Here is a 19,303-nt window from a genome sequence, read left to right as displayed (position 1 = left end):
CTCTACTGGAGGTTGAACTAACTCCTGTTTTTTACTTCGCTGAAAAGCGAAACAGTTTGCACACAAACCCTCATAAGTGACCAATTGAATCATATCAATTACCCCTGACTTACAAGATAAGCATGTTAGGGCTATGGGAGTGCTTGACAAATTCTCCTCATCACTTTTGCCGCTCACAGACATTTTTTCTGATATTGACTACACAATTTTGTGGCTGAAAAACACCCTATAATCAGTATATAGAGGTGAAATCAATCTGACCACAGTGCACCTGATTTGAGGGTCAGAACAGGACTGACATTACACAGAAAAGTCAGCACACATACTAGCAGTCAGTCACATGTTAAAGCATTAGACATTGTCATATGAGAATACAACCTCCATAATAACTTAGACTGCTCTGCGAGCGACTACTGCCAGGGCTGAAGCTTTAGAAGCAACAGTGCCTACATCAATGGCTGCTTCTTCTAAATACTGGGCAGATTGTCTTAAACGGCAAAGACGATCCTCTTGCTCCCTAGTAGGAGAGGGGATGTCATTCTCTAGTTCCTCTATCCATTCGCCCATTGCCTTTGCTACCCAGGCCGAAGCCATAGCAGGTCTTACCACTGCACCCACAAGAGAAAAAATATTTTTCAATAGGCTCTCTACCCTCCTGTCTGTGACATCATTCAAAGAGGTAGATGACAGTGGCAAAGCAGATTTATGCACGAGTCGCAGAACATGTGCATCTACTTTTGGAGGAACTTCTCTCTTCGAACAATTTCCAGCAGGAAATGGATAATAAGAATCCCATCTCCTAGGAATCTTATACTTTTTACCGGGCGCTGCCCAAGACTCATCCATCATTTCCGTCAACTCCTCTGACGCTGGAAATTCAGCTTTCACTGACTTTGTTTGTTTGAATACAGGTGCTTTTGCTTTTAACGCTGTCTTGGCTGGTTCTTCCAGAGAAAGCACAGCCTTTACTGCATTAATGAGTTCAGCTACATCATCTGAACTAAAGCTCTGCGACTGATCATCATACGGAGTTGAATCTATTGTTTCCGCATCATCATCCGATGTATCCTCTTGTGTAGTCTGCCATACAGACGTATCTGTCCTAGTCTTACCTGCCCCTTGGTTGCTTGTAGAAGCTACTGGAACCAAACCATAGGAAGGGAGCTGCATGTATGGGTTCATAGTGTAACCTAACCCTTGAGGTGGTGCTACTGGAGCTAACCTGTCCGCTATTGAAGACAGAGTCTTTGCGAACATATTCCATGGTGGCTCTACTGGAGGTTGAACTAACTCCTGTTTTTTACTTCGCTGAAAAGCGAAACAGTTTGCACACAAACCCTCATAAGTGACCAATTGAATCATATCAATTACCCCTGACTTACAAGATAAGCATGTTAGGGCTATAGGAGTGCTTGACAAATTCTCCTCATCACTTTTGCCGCTCACAGACATTTTTTCTGATATTGACTACACAATTTTGTGGCTGAAAAACACCCTATAATCAGTATATAGAGGTGAAATCAATCTGACCACAGTGCACCTGATTTGAGGGTCAGAACAGGACTGACATTACACAGAAAAGTCAGCACACATACTAGCAGTTAGTCACATGTTAAAGCATTAGACATTGTCATATGAGAATACAACCTCCATAATAACTTATACATAAGTAGGAACATTGTACTTCTGTTAAACTGGTTCTTTTTTTAACATAACATGCAGAAAACACAGTAATATACAGGTCTCATATGCAATAGGTACTAAAAATTAACAATGCACACTAAGAAGTAGAAGGAATTTTGAGTACTGTATACCCTGCCTCCAGAGAGCGGGATACAGGGAGACTCACCACACTTCCATATCCAAGCAAAGACGCTCGTAAGATGCTGAGTGGATTCAGACGTTACTGGTGTACACTGCCGCTCTTGGTAACTGATAACGGACACGGACGTTCACCAACGGACACGGACGCTGAGCGACTCCACGTGCATGCAGACCTCGGTCTGGGCGGGTTTATATCCAGTGTACACAACCGCAGCGTCTAAGCTGCGACCGAGTACCCTCGTGGTAGCGTCTGAGCCGGAAGTGAGGTCATTCAGTTCATGAAACGAGAGACACGCGGGAACTGGCCATGAACTCGGAGGAGGGACGGCCAGGAGAGCGTCTGAAACCCCCTGTTGACTTAAACTCCCAGGATCGCGGCCTCACCTAGTCCTGGCGCCTATGATCCCCAGAGCGTAGCGCTGTCACACTCGAGATGTTCGGCGCATCAACACACTGTTTGTAGTCTCCACCAAATCAGTGTAGCTGTGTCCTGACCCCTCTAGTAAGAGGAAGTCCATAGACTCACCGTCTCCCCATGCTCCGGTCACAGCCTGGTAACGTCTGCTGGACCTGCTAGAGCATCCAACACAGACGCCCGTCGAGACAGCACTGTACCGCGAAGGTAAGCGTTGTTGCGACCCGGTGGGGAGTTGTTGGAGCGACTCTGTCTAATATGCGTTTAAGACGCTGTTAAGAGAAGTCGCTCAAACCAAAACAGTAAGTCTATAAAAATAAAGTAATGAAAACTTGAACAAGGAATAGAGATTTTTTTGCTGCGCCAATGTGTCTCAATTATCTTAAATAAATTTAGACAAAGCTAATGTCTTAGAGATAAGATCACAAGTGTCAGAAGTGTGCGCGCCTCTATAAGGAGTAGTGTGTTACTCCTATACTGATGAGCTAAAGAAAGAATGGGTGGAAAATAGAAGCGCTCAACACTTACTGACACTGCGATCCAGGGTTAATTCACAACCAAAGGGTCCAAGGGAATTTTTGATATATTATAAAAAATATTTATTAAGATACAATAAAAATTGCACAATACACCAGGGCCCTCATTCCGAGTCGTTCGCTCGGTATTTTTCATCGCATCGCAGTGAAATTCCGCATAGTGCGCATGCGCAATATTCGCACTGCGACTGCGCCAAGTATCTTTGCTATGAAGATAGTATTTTTACTCACGGCTTTTTCCTCGCTCCGGCGATCGTAATGTGATTGACAGGAAATGGGTGTTACTGGGCGGAAACACGGCGTTTTATGGGCGTGTGGCTGAAAACGCTACCGTTTCCGGAAAAAACGCAGGAGTGGCCGGAGAAACGGGGGAGTGGTTGGGCGAACGCTGGGTGTGTTTGTGACGTCAAACCAGGAACGACAAGCACTGAACTGATCGCACTGGCAGAGTAAGTGTGGAGCTACTCTAAAACTGCTAAGTAGTTTGTGATCGCAATATTGCGAATACATCGGTCGCAATTTTAAGATCCTAAGATACACTCCCAGTAGGCGTAGGCTTAGCGTGTGTAACTCTGCTAAATTCGCCTTGCGACCGATCAACTCGGAATGAGGGCCCAGATGTATATCTAACATAAAAACCCTTATCCTCACTGAATTTCTGTATCAAGAATTTTCTACACTCACATCAGTTGCAATTACTCACATCAGTTGCAAGTGTGTGTCAACAAAAATGTCAACTAGATGACTAGCAGCAAATAAATTGTAACAATTGTTGCAGTAAAGTTACCAAGGCTGTTTATTAGACACTATTGAATGTTCAGTCAAACACAATTGCTAGATGTGAAGATTAAATATGAATATTGAATACAATCATAGGCTCTATATTCAAGAGCTGTATTCTGAAACGTCTCAAAGTTCCAGGAGCCGATATAGGTGATAATGAATGGTTAGATTACCTCTCCGATAGAGCTGAGTGGTCCCGAGCGTCCTCGGGTGAGCCCAGAAAGCCCAGATTGAATTGCAGAGTTGAAAGTGTTAGCCGTGCTGGCCGGGGTCCCGCTATTTAGCCTGTTATCCCTGGGCGTGCACCGCCCGTTGCAGTCTGTAGGGAGAGACAGGTGTGCGGCTGCTATAATGGAAAGCCCGCTGCAGGAATCAAATACTTAGTGGGACGCCTCGATCTCCCTGGACTGGCACCGTCCGTTGGAAATGTAGGGGAGAGAGGCTGCTGGTTATCCACTAACGCTGTACGGAGCTGGGAGTATGGCTGTGTCCTATCCTGGAGCCCGCACTGTTTGCTCTTGTAGATGGTATACGGCTCCTGGAACTTTGAGACGTTTCAGAATACAGCTCTTGAATATAGAGCCTATGATTGTATTCAATATTCATATTTAATCTTCACATCTAGCAATTGTGTTTGACTGAACATTCAATAGTGTCTAACAAACAGCCTTGGTAACTTTACTGCAACAATTGTTACAATTTATTTGCTGCTAGTCATCTAGTTGACATTTTTGTTGACACACACTTGCAACTGATGTGAGTGTAGAAAATTCTTGATACAGAAATTCAGTGAGGATAAGGGTTTTTATGTTAGATATACATCTGGTGTATTGTGCAATTTTTATTGTATCTTAATAAATATTTTTTATAATATATCAAAAATTCCCTTGGACCCTTTGGTTGTGAATTAACCCTGGATCGCAGTGTCAGTAAGTGTTGAGCGCTTCTATTTTCCACCCATTCTTTCTAATGAAAACTTGAGGCTGCTTTCTCAGCAGCCCTGTGACCATGCGGCTTCCTGCCGCACCAAGCAAAAAACTGATCTGACTGAGTCAGTGGGCGGGACTATATAGTGGAGGCCCCAATGCATCCTGGGAGGCCAGAAAGCTTGTGACCGTGTTGGTGCCATTTTCGCTGTCGCTCGACAATATCCCAATGTTATCCTGTGGATAATCCTGTGGACCCAGCCAGAGAAATACTGGTTACAACATGCGATGTGAAGGGGGTTTAACTGCTCAGACCCGTTTTAAGACCCGTTTTAAAAGCACGGTTTGCGATGTGAAAGCGGTATCACTGAGTAAAGCTATTTATATAAACAGATATATCAATGCACAGTAAAAACTGGATGTATATCACAGGGTACTTGTACTAAATAACCCTGAAGTATGCACTTGTTCTTAACTAACACTGTCTAAACGATATGTAGAATACTTAAGTGTCCTGTAAATGCATAGCACTGATGAGGCAGGCGGCTTTACAGAGGAGGCATCACCCAGCAGTCCCAGAATCAGCGCAGCTGTGAGTAATGGCGTCCAAACGCTGACAGGGAGTGATGGAAACCGAGAGATGCAGCTCCAGGGCGGGAACATTTACTCTAAATGGCGCCTAGGGGCTGGGGGAGGGGCTACAGGCCAGAGCATTATCCCCTTGCTGGACTTCACCACCGGGTGCTGCGGGCCTTAATAAAATAGATTATAGCCTAATTCGACCTGTGCCCTTGCACTGGTGGTCTAGTGGGGTCCCTGTACGGCCACAGTGTCCACGCCAGGGCGTGCGGCCCGCCTCCTAATGGCCGCGCCAGATCGCGATTTCCAGCGGGTCCCGCCTGGGGGACCCTCTTACCTCCTCCCTGAGTGCGGCCATGCGATCCCGGAGAACTTCGGTTAGTGTGTGTGCCCTGGGTGGAGAACCAGAGCCCCCGCTGTAAGTACCCGGCAACCAGGGACGCGGGAGTATACAGCGCCGCTGGGGGAGGTGAGGGAGCTGCAGCAGGAGATATCAGAATGATATCTAGCACTAGAGTGCCTCTGCTGCAGCCCTTGAAGTCTTCTATCTTCTTTAAAATAGCTCTTCTTAGGGCTGCTGGAGCAGCCTTGCCTGTTAGCTGCCTGCACTGCAGGCACCAACTTACAAACTGAGCTCCTGCGCACGGAGGCGGGGTTATAGAGGAGGCAGCGCTGAGCATCTTTGGAACAGTCAAAGCTTTTAGCCTGTTGGTGCCTCGGATCAAGATCCTACTCTACACCCCGATGTTATTCCCTGTGGAATACCAGTATACCCTGCTGCAGAAAGAGAGAGATGTTGCAAAAGCTGGGGCAGAGAGAGATTATGCAGCAACTGGGGCAGAGAGAGGTGCTGCAGTAGCTGCAGTGCCAGATTAAGGTCCACATGGGCCTGGAGCTGAAATTTACAAAGGGCCTATGGTGTGCCTTGATAGTAGGTGTGACAAGTGCTGTGGTGGGGGTGGTCAAAATAGGGGGTGTGGCCTGTGCTATGGGTGTGGCATGGAGGTCATCCCCTCATGGGCTTGTCGCGCTTCAGGCCTGGTGGCGAGTATCCTGACCGCCACGTTCCCGTCAGCCGTGTGTGTGTGTGTGTTTGTGTAAAAAAAGATGCACTCGTCATTCATTTACAGCCTTCAAAATGCTCACTCAAAAACGCCAACACAGTCCAAGTGCAGCCGCAGAACAGATTCAATCAAGAGGGCACTCTCCAAAAGTTGCTTTACACAAAATTACATATTTAATGAATCAGCTTTCCTTCATCACCACCCAGTAAAAGAAATTGCAAGCTTCTGAGATCCAATAATTATCATGGCAACCATAAAACCAATATGCAAATCAATGCCATATCATCCTCAGGGGCGGATCCAGAAGAAAATGAAAGGGGGGGCACCATAATATGGGAACAGTAATAGTTATATTTACATGCACCTAAGGCACGCGTGCTCCCAGATAAGGAGTGTGGTTCTCCTTTTGAAAAAAAATAAAAAAGAAGTGTCAGTGATCGCGCTGAGCCCAAAAAAAAGTGGGTCCCACGCAGAGGCGGATTGGCCATAAGGTTTACAGGGAAGATTCCCGGTGGGCCGACGCACCCGTGAGGCCTGTTTTGTTTGAGGACATGTGGTCCTTTTTATAGACATAATGAATAAGGTGCAAAATAATTTGCATATATGAAAATTACTTTGCCACTTAGACTGTGAGTGCAGATGATCTAGTGTATGCTCTGTCTGCCTGCTTGGCTGACATATAAGATTGAGTGAATAGTGATTGGGATACGGTTGGTGTAATAAGCAAGAAAATATATCTTTCTAAAGAATGATATAGTTTCCTAAATTGTGAAGGTGTATCATATAATGTGCTCATAACATTTAATTTTATTTCTTTTTAACTTCCCCCTTGATGCTAGACATGCCCACTATCTGGAAAGTCTTGGGGGGAGGGTGCTGCTGCCATGGCCCATGGCTAGACCTTACACCTCTGGGGCTGCCCATGTGGGGCCACTAGTACAAATTTTTCCAGGGCCGCTTTTTGTTCCCAATCCGCCCCTGGTCCCACGGACCCCTCACTTTAAAAAAAATTGGGGTCCTATTTGTCCTTTTCTGGGTCCCATCGGAATGAAGGTTCATATTAATCTTATTAATTATTCAAATATAAAAACACTTGATTTGGACACTACAAAAGTATTGCGAGGGGGAGGAGGGGGTGACAATGCTGCTGGGCTGTGTAGCCAACAGGACACTCTGCCCCAGAGCTGTAACTAGACATTTCAGTGCCCTTTGGCAGAAAGTAAATTGGTGGTCCCCCTGCCATACTTCAAATCAAGGACAGTGCGCGCCTAAGGCGCGCAACAAAAATTTAGGGGTGTGGCTTCATGGGGAAAGAGCATGGCCACATAACAGTACCAATTCACATTACACCACACAGGTAGAGCACGTTATATACACATTGCACCAGGTAGAGCACGTTACACACATTGCACCAGTTAGAACACCCTATACACATTGCGCCAGGTAGAGCACGTTACACACACTGCACCAGGTAGAGCACGTTATACACACTGCGCCAGGTAGAGCACGTTATACACACTGCGCCAGGTAGAGCATGTTATACACACTGCGCCAGGTAGAGCACGTTACACACACTGCACCAGGTAGAGCACGTTATACACACTGCGCCAGGTAGAGCACGCTATACACACTGCGCAAGGTAGAGCACATTATACACACTGCGCCAGGTAGAGCACATTATACACACTGCGCCAGGTAGAGCACATTATACACACTGCGCCAGGTAGAGCACGTTACACACACTGCGCCAGGTAGAGCACGTTACACACACTGCGCCAGGTAGAGCACGTTATACACACTGCGCCAGGTAGAGCACGTTACACACACTGCGCCAGGTAGAACACGTTATACAGACAGAGCCAGGTAGAACACGTTATACAGATTGCGCCAGTTACAACACGTTATACACACTGCACCAGGTAGAGCATGCTATACAGATTGCGCCAGGTAGAGCACGTTACACACACTGCGCCAGGTAGAGCACGTTACACACACTGCGTCAGGTAGAGCACGTTACACACACTGCGTCAGGTAGAGCACGTTACACACACTGCGCCAGGTAGAGCACGTTACACACACTGCGCCAGGTAGAGCACGTTACACACACTGCACCAGGTAGAGCACGTTACACACACTGCACCAGGTAGAGCACGTTATACAGATTGTGCCAGCTAGAACACGTTATATAGATTGCGCCAGGTAGAACACGTTATACAGATTGCGCCGTAGAACACGTTATATAGATTGCGCCAGGTAGAACACGTTATACACACTGCACCAGGTAGAACACGTTACACACATTGCACCAGTTAGTGTTCTATACACATTGCGCCAGGTAGAGCATGTTATACACGTTTTATATGGTACTAGGGAGTAGCGACAGAGGTAGCAGGGAGAAGGGACAGAGAGAGGCACCAGGGAATAGGGACAGAGGTAGCAGGGACAGAGATAGGCACCAGGGAATAGGGACAGAGAGAGCAAGGAGTAGGGACAGAGGCACCAGGGGGTAGGGACAGAGAGAGGCACCAGGGGGTAGGGACAAAGGTAGCAAGGAGTAGGGACAGAGGCACCAGGGGGTAGGGACAGAGGCACCAGGGGGTAGGGACGGAGCCGGCACCAGATGGTAGGGACGGAGGCAGCAGGGGGAAGGGACGGAGGCAGCAGGGGGTAGGGACGGAGGCAGCAGGGGGTAGGGACGGAGACAGCAGGGGGTAGGGACGGAAGCACCAGGGGGTAGGGACGGAGCCACCAGGGGGTAGGGACGGAGGCACCAGTAGGTAGGGACAGAGGCACCAGGGGGTAGGGACAGAGGCACCAGGGGGTAGGGACAGAGGCACCAGGGGGAAGGGACAGAGAGGCAGGAGAGTGTGCAGCCAGAAACCCCACCAAATAACTCCCTCCAGGGACCAGGCCCCCACCGCTCACCATGGACACTGTGAGCAGCAGCGCTGTCAGGCCGGGGGATATAGTCCGATCCGTATGAGGCCACAATGCCGCCAGCATGGAGTCACAGGATGCGGCCAGGAGGGAGCGGAAAACGCGGAGGGGGCGGCCGCATGGTTGAGGAGGGAGAAGAGGGGAATCAGAGGGGAGTGCGCCGGAATCCAGCCGGGGGACCAGGGACCGAACTGCCCCCACCTCAGGTACAGCAGCGGAGTTCATCGTGGGGGGGAGAGCATGCGGAGCAGAGGAGGAGGGGAGGGCGGGAGATCACACTCTTCATGGTCTCCGTCTCTTCCAAGTTCCTCCCTCCGTTCCGTCCCTCCCACCGGACTGATTGACAGGATAGGACAGCGCTGCGGCTCACAGCGCGTCCTGAGTGAGTCGGGACCCGGGTTTTTTTATGTTTTGTGTCCCCATATCAATTCCTGGGTAACGACAGGGGGGGCACGGGCCCGAGTGCCCCCCCCCCCCCCCCCTGTATCCGCCAATGCTCATCCTTATACTTAGTTTGTCAACCTCGGTCCCCTCCTGGGCTGCTAGAGACATGCAACAGAGTGTTAATGAGCCATGCATCAGAAGTCTGTAAAACAGTGACTTGCGCGCAGAACACCACTTAAGCCATCTCTATCTAATCAGATCATACACCTGGCAGCCGGGGGTCCATGCGTGTATTCCATCGCACTGCACATGCTCACCGGAACGTCATGTGTTCCACCGTAATGCGCATGCTCACCCGCACTTCCGGTGCGGGTGAGCGTACCAGCACCATTGCTCCTCCTCACTACACACATCTAATAATAACTGTTAAACTCACATCCGGCTGCTCAGAGAGTAAGTAACACTGTGAAGTGCAGTGTGCACAATACAATAAGTGTAAACATATATAGTCTGCAGGATGTAGTTAAAATGGTGCCGCATGGAATCTCGGTGGCTAAAATACAGAGGCCGGAATCCTGAACGGCAACATAATGCCGGTATCAAAATCCCGAAGGAGCTCGGGATCATGGCATCAAAATCTCGAACGTACTTTTAGTGGGGCTCGATCATGTTCTGCCGCGGAGGAGGGGGGATTTGGTTTAGGCATTAGAAGGGGGTTAGGGTGCAGGTACGGTAAGGTTATGGTTAGGTACCAGGGAGGGGGGGTTAGGTTTAGGCACTTGGAAGAGGAGGTTAGGGTTAGGCACCAAGCAGGGAGGGATAGGTTAGGCAGCGGGGATGGTAGGGTTAGGCATAAGCAGGGAGGGTTAGGGTTAGGCACCAGCGGGGAGGGTTGGGGTTAGGCACCCACAAGGGAGGGCTAGGATAGGGGCAGGGGAGGGTTGAAGTACTTTCTGGGGGCTGAAGGCATTCTGATGTTTGGGATGCCGCTGTCAGTATTCTGACCAATGGCATCCCGTCCAATGATATAACATAACGAATCCCAATCTGCTGCACTACTATGTCACTAACGCAAAATGACACAATCTAAAAAATAAAATAAAAACTATAAATGTTACATAAATAACAAGCTACTTGGTCAGGATTCCCTTATAAATCTCATCACAGAAAGCATCTAGAATTAATGTTCTCATTTAACCCCCTTGGAGCGATAGTATCTAATGTGGAGGGGTTGGGTTTGAAATGCCAGGGGTCAGAATACCGACTGCGCCATTCCCTTTGATGGGGATCCGGACAGGGGAAGGTAAGTATGGGATCCGGTCTCTAGGTCGTCAGTAACTAGGTCGACACTATCTAGGTCGACCACTATTGGTCGACAGTAACTAGGTCGACAGGGTCTCTAGGTCGACATGTTCTAGGTCGACCTTTCCCAAATGCTCCCCTAACTCTAACCCTCTGTTCCCACAGTCTAAACCTAACCCTCCCCAGCCTGGAGCCTAACCCTACCCCTCCCTGATGATGCCTATACTTAACCCCCCCACTACAGCCTAAACCTGACCTCCCCAACAACCCCCCCTCCCCCCCCCCCCCTCCCAAATGCTCCCCGCTGGCTTACCTTTCTGGCTGTCTGGCAGTCAGTCATTGGGGATCCTGGCTGTCGAGAAGTTGGTGCCGGAAATTGTGATCCCAGTTGGGATGCCGGCCCCAGCGTTCTAAGCAGTGTCAGGATTCCGGCGTCTGTGTTTCAACTGACGGTGTACTGACCATTCCCGGGCGGTTGAATAACAAAGTGTGGAATGGGATGGAGTGGGAGAGGAAGGGATTTTATATTTCTGTATATACATATATAAAAATAATAAACTCAGTCAACAGCACTCCACTCCAATGGATACATATCACTATTACCGGTGCCCTCCAGGTGTGGACCTTAACAAATACAAATGTAGCAGTCGGCGGCCACTCACGGTAGTGGAAATAAAGACAGCAGTCTCGTCTGCGGCGTCGACACTGCAGACCAGACTGCTGTATTTATTTCCACTACCGTGAGTGCCGCTGACTACTACAATAATAATAATAAACAATTTTTTTCCTTGTAACCTTCATGTCCCCACCACAATCTACTTGCCTGGTTACTGCACTTTATAGAAGCAGTGGAGGGAAAAGAAGTCATGACTCAGGAGGCACTGGGATGACACAGAATAGGGAGGAGACTGGAGGATGGAAAACAGAATAGGGGAGGGACCAGCCTGAAAAGGAGCTCGGAGCATTGGTGGCTGGTCCCAGGGGAGTGGTTAGCTACAGAATTAGCTGTCCAGCTAATCCTGGAGAACAGCAGCTGCAGAACAGTGACAGCAGTGAAAGGCTACAGCATGCTATAATCACCACACACTCACAGTCTACACCATGGGTCTTCAACCTGTGGCCCTCCAGCTGCTGTGAAACTACACATCCCAGCATGCCCTGCCACAATTTTGCTATTAAGGTATGCTAAAACTGAGGCAGGGCATGCTGGGATGTGTAGTTCCACAGCAGCTGGAGGGTCGCAGGTTGAAGACCCATGGTCTACACCATCCAGCCACAGCTGCAGCCTCTGTACAGCCTTAATGCCAGCAGCACCTGTAGTGGCATTAGCATACTGTGATCCGGATGGCTCCGCCCCCGACCGAAACCCCGCCCCCTGTGACCACGCTGCTGTGTGTCTGGGCCCTAAACTGCTTCTTTAGTACTGGATCGGGGGGCAACTGTCATCCTGCCCCCCGAAGGCAGCCTGCCATTGGTTGCGATGCTCATGCGGTGCCTGCTCCTTGTGCCCTAGTGGGAAAGGGGAGGAGCTGAGAGAGGCCCCTCATCCGGCCGGGCCGTCCTCTTCAGCTGCAATAAATCTGGGGGAAAGGAGTTGTGAGTAGATTGGCTCCTCCTCCACCCTGGCTGGGCAGACTCGCGTCACTGGGTAGTGAGCACAGAGACAGCAGCACCGCTACTCCAAGTCTAGGGGGAGAGCAGCCCCTCCTCCCACTTGAGCTGGGATTTCTATGTATACACAGACTAGGGCACTGTCTCTGGCGTCGGACAAGGTGCTGGCAGCAACTGCGGCATACAATGAGTCACTGTGACTCATTGCAATGCCGGCGGATATGGGGTTTCACTGCTGCGGGCTCTGGGCCTATTTTCAATGGGTGGCCTGGAGCTGCAGCTCCATCCGCCCCATTGTTAATCCGGCCCTGAGTAGCTGGGCTAGATAGAGAGAGGTGCTGCAGCAGGGGATGAAGAGAGTGGTGCTGCAGGACAGAAGTAACCCTGTTGCACAGCAATAAGTACACAGTGAGCCATATAGAAAAAAGGACATGTGCAGGCTTTCAGTATATCCTGCTGTCGCCTCTGGCCTAGTCTCAGAGTGCGAGTTACTGTGTGTCTCCTCTGCTACTCCTGCTCTGCGACTGGTTGTACAGTAGTTTGCGGTATAGCAGGGCGAGGGGAAGGGGGGGGGGGTGCTGGGGTGGAGGGCGCACCCTCGCTAAACCTCTGCCTTTGAGACAGCAAAGCACTGCAACAGCCTGGATTTAACATCAGCACTGCTAAGAGGACATCACGGTCCACCCAGCTAGCCAACAACCTCCTGGCAGATCTGTGAGCCGCATTGCCGATAACCTGTATAATAATGTATTAATAGAGCCCTTGGAGAGGGACTGTATCAAATACTTCTGGCTACAGCTAAAAGCTGTGTGGTAAGAAGTTGGCTAGCTCCGACTAACGAACACACATAAGGCTTTGCAGATAAGTGCTTTATTAAAACTTTGGCTGTGAGAACTATCTATGCCTAAACTAATATTAAGCTGTCTAAATGAATACTAATCATTACAGACTAATTACACCCATCTGCATGCTTAATGCTGCTTTGAATTAAATTATGGGCGGCTACTAACTGCATGCTGTTGCTTGATCAGGATAAGGAGCTTTATTGACACTATAAAAACGAGATTTATGGTAAGAACTTACCTTTGTTAAGTCTCTTTCTGCGAGGTACACTGGGCTCCACAAGGATAGACACTGGGCTCCACCAGTGCCAGATTAAGGTCCACATGGGCCTGGAGCTGAAATTTAGGAAGGGCCTATTGTGTGCCTAGGCAGAAGTTGTGACAAGTGCTGTGGTGGTGTGACTAGTGATGTGGGGGGTAACCAGTGTGGTGTGGGTGTGGCCTAAATAGGGGGTGTAGCCTGTGCTATCTCGATGGAGGTCCTAGCTAGTGCCTACCTTAAACTTAATAGTGGCGCTATAACAAGAAAAAGTTTGTAACCAGCATATAATGCAGAGCATCAGTGACCACCATATGATACAAAAATCATCTCAGTGACCAGCATTAATACAGAGAGCATCACAGTGACCACCATGATACAGAAGTTATCTCAGTGACCAGCATATAATACAAAGAGCATCACAGTAACCACCATGATACAGACGTCATCTCAGTGACCAGCATATAATACAAAGAGCATCACAGTGACCACCATATGATACAGAAATCATCTCAGTGACCAGCATATAATACAGAGAGCATCACAGTGACCACCATATGATACAGAAATAATCTCAGTGACCAGTATATAATACAGAGAGCATCACAGTGACCGCCATATGAAACAAAGAGCTGTATCACTATCAACATGCAAATTAGGTGGGAAAAGGAGAAACAATGGGGCAAAACAGAGCAGGTATGGAAAGATAGAAAAGATGGGGGCAATACAGAGCAGATAGGGAAAGGGGAGCAGAGATAGGGGTGAAACAGAGCAAACATGCAACTGAGGGCTCATGGGACACAGTTACTGATACAGATACTTATTGAAGCAGATACCACTTACTGACACAGGCACACTTGCAGACAGACACCGCTTACCAACAGACACCCCTTACTGACATAAATACAGATACAGACCCACTTACTGACACAGACACTTACTGACACACTTATTGACACACACCACCTACTGACACACTTACTGATACTTACTGACACCTACACAGACACATTTCAGACATAGACACCATTTACTAACAGATATCACTTATGGGCACAGGCACCCCTTAATTACATTTTACACTTACTTAGTGTTCACGCTAGACTGTTTTAGCAGGGCGCCACGCCCTGCACGATTTTTTAAGGGCAAAATCCACCCTACCCTTTCTGTGGCGCCCTGCTAAAACAGCCGTCCCCTTCCTGCCCTCCCAGCGTGTAAAGAGGCCGTGCGCATGGCATCCATTCACGCTACGGGAGACAGCTTGGGGAAAGCCCAGTACCTCCGTAGGTTTTGGGCACGCCCCCAACAGTGACGCCGCCGGCCACCCACGCCCCCTGTAGTAACGTCTGTGGGCCGCATCGCCCACTTAAATGACGTTCAATGACCACACACCCTAATTTGCATGGCCATGCCCCCTTTCCTGACGCACGTGCACACATATGTCCCTGCAGTCCGGCGCCCTGCCCTCTACAATTTCTAGAGGGAACACTATTACTGACACAGAAACACTGACGCACCACAAACATTTATTGACACAGTCCACTTACTGACAGCTGGCACTTGCGGACACAGACACCACTTTTTGACACATACATACTTAATAACAGACACCCCTTACTGACATTCCCCTCTGTTTCTCAGTGACCTCCCCTTCACCACACACACACACACACACACACACACACACACACACACACACACACACACACACACACTCCCCTCTCAGCGGCAACATTAATACAAAGGTCCTCACCAGTGATATGATGCTGGTCGCCAAGCACTCTAGTGGCCCAGGGACATCTCAGGCATCCACAGATTGCACATAGTGGGCTGCCAGGCTGGTTGGGAACACAAAAGAGGGTGGTAACCGAGCCACATCCGAGCTGGAAGATGAGCCCTTTGCGGGCCAGCCAGAGCTTAAGTGCAGTGTCAGCCCCTACTATAGGAGCCAGAGGTAGCCCTCCTCTCTATCAAGGCCAGGTACTCCTGTCCCAGCAGCCCCCTCCCCTGATGGCGGCTCTGGACACGGACACCCTTTATTGACAGGCACCACTTACCTATACAGACACCTCTTATGGACACAGATAGCCCTTACGGACAAAGACCCCTCTTACTGACACTGACACACTTGCTGACACAGACACCCCTTACTGACAGACACACTTACTGATACCACTTACTAACACAGATTCCACTTACTGACGCAAACACACAGATATATACTTACTGACACACACACATTTACACACTGTACACAGACACTCCTTACTGATACAAACACATTTACTGACAGATACCACTTACTAACACAGGCACCACTTACTGACACAGATGCCCCTTATTGGAACATACAAACTTACTGACAGGCACCCCTTACTGACACAGATACAACTTACTGACAAAGACCACTTACTGAGACACTCCTTACTGACACAGACACACTTACTGACACACCATACTGACACAGACAATACTTACTGACAGATACCACTTATTGGCACATACATACTTACTAACCCAAACTCCTTACTGACACAGATACACTTTACTGATACAGATACTACTTACTGACACACACAACACATATACCGCTTACTAAAACAGATAAACTGACACAGACACCACTTAATGACTGATACCGCTTACTGACACTGCCTACTGACACACACAAACTTACTGCCACAGTCACCACTTACTGACACACACAAAACGCAAAACTTACTGACACAGACACTACTTACTGACACACACACACACACGCACAACACAAAACTTACTGACAGACACCACTTACTGACAGACACTGCTTACTGACACACACAACGCAAAACTTACAGACACAGACACCACTTACTGACAGACACTACTTACTGACACACACACACACACACACACACACAACGCAAAACTTACTGACAAAGACACTACTTACTGATACACACACACAAAACACAAAACTTACTGACACAGACACCACTTACTGACACACACACACACACACACACACACACACACACACACACTGAGGCTATGCACTTACATAGGAAGAGAGGAGACCTCAGGGCCTGGTGTGGGCTGCTACTTTTTGCATGCCCTCAGCTCTGGCATCCACCGACCCAGCTCTCCTGAAAGACAGCAGCCTCCTGCACAGACCCTTCCCCTCCTCATGAGGCATTTTATAGTTGGGAAACTGCAGCAGGAATGGTAATCATAAGCATTTATTTTGGATGAGGGAGGCCTGGGGTTGCATGGGGGCGGGGCCTCAAGCTACATGGGGCGGAGCTTCGGACAGACCCGGGGGCGGAGCCTAGGATACGGAAAGGCAGTTTCAGGGTGATTAGGACAGCTAACCAGTTCAGGTGGGGGTGGATCAGGAGGTGAGTAAGCTACTGTATGTGGTGACAGGAAATAGTTTTTCCTGTCAGCACTGGCTGCCTGCACTGCAGAGGATCCTCTGGGCCTATTTTCAATGGGGGGCTTGGAGTTGCAGCTCCATCCGCCCCATTGTTAATCCGGCCCTGGGCTCCACAAGGATAGACTTTGGGGGTGTAGAGTAGGATCTTGATCCGAGGCACCAACAGGCTCAAAGCTTTGACTGTTCCCAGAATGCACAGTGCCGCCTCCTCTATAACCACGCCTCCCTGCACAGGAGCTCAGTTTTTAGTTAACCAGCCCAATGCAGTAGCAGGAAAAGAGACGACAACGGTTAGTAGCCACATACACCACACTCTCACGACAAGAGAAGTGTCAGCGGTTAATGCCATACCAACCCAAAGAAGCTAAGTGCGTCAGGGTGGGCGCCTTGTGGAGCCCAGTGTACCTCGCAGAAAGAGATTTAACAAAGGTAAGTTCTTACCATGAATCTCGTTTTCTGCTGCGGGGTACACTGGGCTCCACAAGGATAGACATTGGGGATGTCCTAAAGCAGTTCCTTATGGAAGGGGACGCACTGTAGCGGGCACAAGAACCCGGCGTCCAAAGGAAGCATCCTGGGAAGCGGCAGTATCAAAGGCATAAAACCTTATGAACGTGTTCACTGAGGACCACGTAGCCGCCTTGCACAATTGTTCAAGGGTCGCACCACGGCGGGCCGCCCAAGAAGGTCCAACAGACCGAGTAGAATGGGCCATAATGTGAGCAGGAGCCGACAGACCAGCCCTCACATAAGCATGTGCAATCACCATTCTAATTCATCTGGCCAACGTTTGCTTGTGAGCAGGCCAGCCCCGTTTGTGAAATCCAAACAGTACAAAGAGAGAATCAGATTTCCTAATAGTAGCAGTTCTCTTCACATAGATACGGAGAGCCCGTACCACATCCAAAGACCTCTCTTTGGGAGACAGATCAGGAGAAACAAGTGCCGGAACCACAATCTCCTGGTTAAGGTGGAACGAGGAAACCACCTTAGGTAAATATCTGGGACGAGTCCTAAGAACCGCCCGGTCACGGCGAAATATCAGATATGGGGAACTACAGGACAAGGCACCCAAATCCGACACTCTTCTAGCTGAAGCAATAGCCAGCAGAAACACCATCTTAAGGGAAAGCCACTTAAGATCAGCTGAACCAAGAGGTTCAAAAGGAGACTCTTGTAGCGCCTCCAAAACCACCGACAAGTCCCAAGGAGCCACAGGCGGGACATAGGGAGGTTGGATACACAACACACCCTGAGTAAAGGTATGCACATCAGGTAAGGTCGCAATCTTTCTCTGAAACCACACTGACAAGGCAGATATTTGAACCTTGAGGGAGGCTAGACGCAGGCCTAAGTCCAGGCCCTGCTGAAGAAAAGCCAACAACTTGGCTATACTAAACTTGGAAGCGTCATAATCATTAGATGCGCACCAAACAAAGTAAGAATGCCAGACCCTATAGTAAATCCGGGCAGAAGCCGGTCTCCGGGCCCGCAACATAGTTTGAATGACTGCCTCAGAAAACCCCTTAGCCCTTAAGATGGAAGCTTCAAGAGCCACGCCGTCAAAGACAGCCGGGCCAGGCCCTGGTAGACACAGGGGCCCTGAATGAGGAGGTCTGTGCATTTTGGAAGTAGAATTGGACGCTCTGACGATAGGCCCTGCTGGTCTGAGAACCAGTGCCGTCTGGGCCACGCTGGAGCTATGAGAAGCAGATTTCCTTTTTCTTGCTTGAACTTCCGAATTACCCTGGGCAGGAGTGACACCGGAGGGACACGTACGGCAGCCAAAACCTCCACAGCACCGCCAACGCATCCACGAATGCTGCTTGAGGATCCCTTGTCCTTGCTCCGAAGACCGGAACCTTGTGATTGTGTCGCGACGCCATCAGATCCACATCTAGAAGTGTTAGGGTCTCCTGCTCTGTGCTGCCACGTCGTCATGGCAACCGGGAGACAAGTGCTAGCGGAGTAACCTGAGCGTAGCTGATACTCCGGTTCGGGTCTTTTGCTGTGCAGTGGTTACAGGCTCTGTGCACGGCAGGGGATCCGGTGCTGGTTTTTGTGCTCACAGTCTGTGAGGTCTGAGTGGGGCGTGGACAGCACCTGCTATATAAACCCTCTTCTCAGGTTAGGCAGATGCTGCTGAATCTTTGTTGGTTAGTCAGTTCCTGAAAGCTAGCTAGTACTGTGTAAACTTTGTATTTGTTTGTTGCTTACTGCAAATAGGCCTTGGGATTTGGTATTACACTCTGCCAATCCAGACCAAGCAGTAAGACTGGAGTCAGTCGTTTAACCTGCTGGGGTTCTTTTGCTACTCTGTGAACCTAGCAAGTTTGCGGCTGTATTCTCAGACTTGCCTGCCAAAATCCTTTCTCACTGTGCAAGGTGTTCAGGTGTCAGTTTAGTGGCAGTAAGCTGAACAGGTG

The 19,303-nt window shown here is 49.2% G+C and overlaps 1 protein-coding gene across 3 annotated transcripts in view; it reads right to left on the bottom strand.

The window, feature by feature from the left end:
* LOC135067902 (TOG array regulator of axonemal microtubules protein 1-like) overlaps positions 1 to 13,605 on the bottom strand; it is a 74,837-nt gene extending 61,232 nt beyond the window's left edge. For 2 of the 3 annotated variants that reach the window (XM_063964579.1, XM_063964556.1), the window contains exon 1: positions 13,445 to 13,605. The gene's annotated coding sequence lies outside the window, so the exon portion shown is untranslated. Of the gene's footprint in view, positions 1 to 11,573; positions 11,753 to 13,444 lie in introns of those variants that run through there. The other variant, XM_063964564.1, reaches the window with a different exon arrangement.
* Positions 13,606 to 19,303: the final 5,698 nt, after the last annotated feature.

This window comes from Pseudophryne corroboree, chromosome 1 (genome assembly GCF_028390025.1).
Source record: "Pseudophryne corroboree isolate aPseCor3 chromosome 1, aPseCor3.hap2, whole genome shotgun sequence".
In the NCBI taxonomy this organism is placed as follows: Eukaryota; Metazoa; Chordata; class Amphibia; order Anura; family Myobatrachidae; genus Pseudophryne; species Pseudophryne corroboree.
The sequence above is the reverse complement of the archived record's forward strand: the minus strand, read 5'-3'. Positions and strand labels throughout refer to the sequence as shown.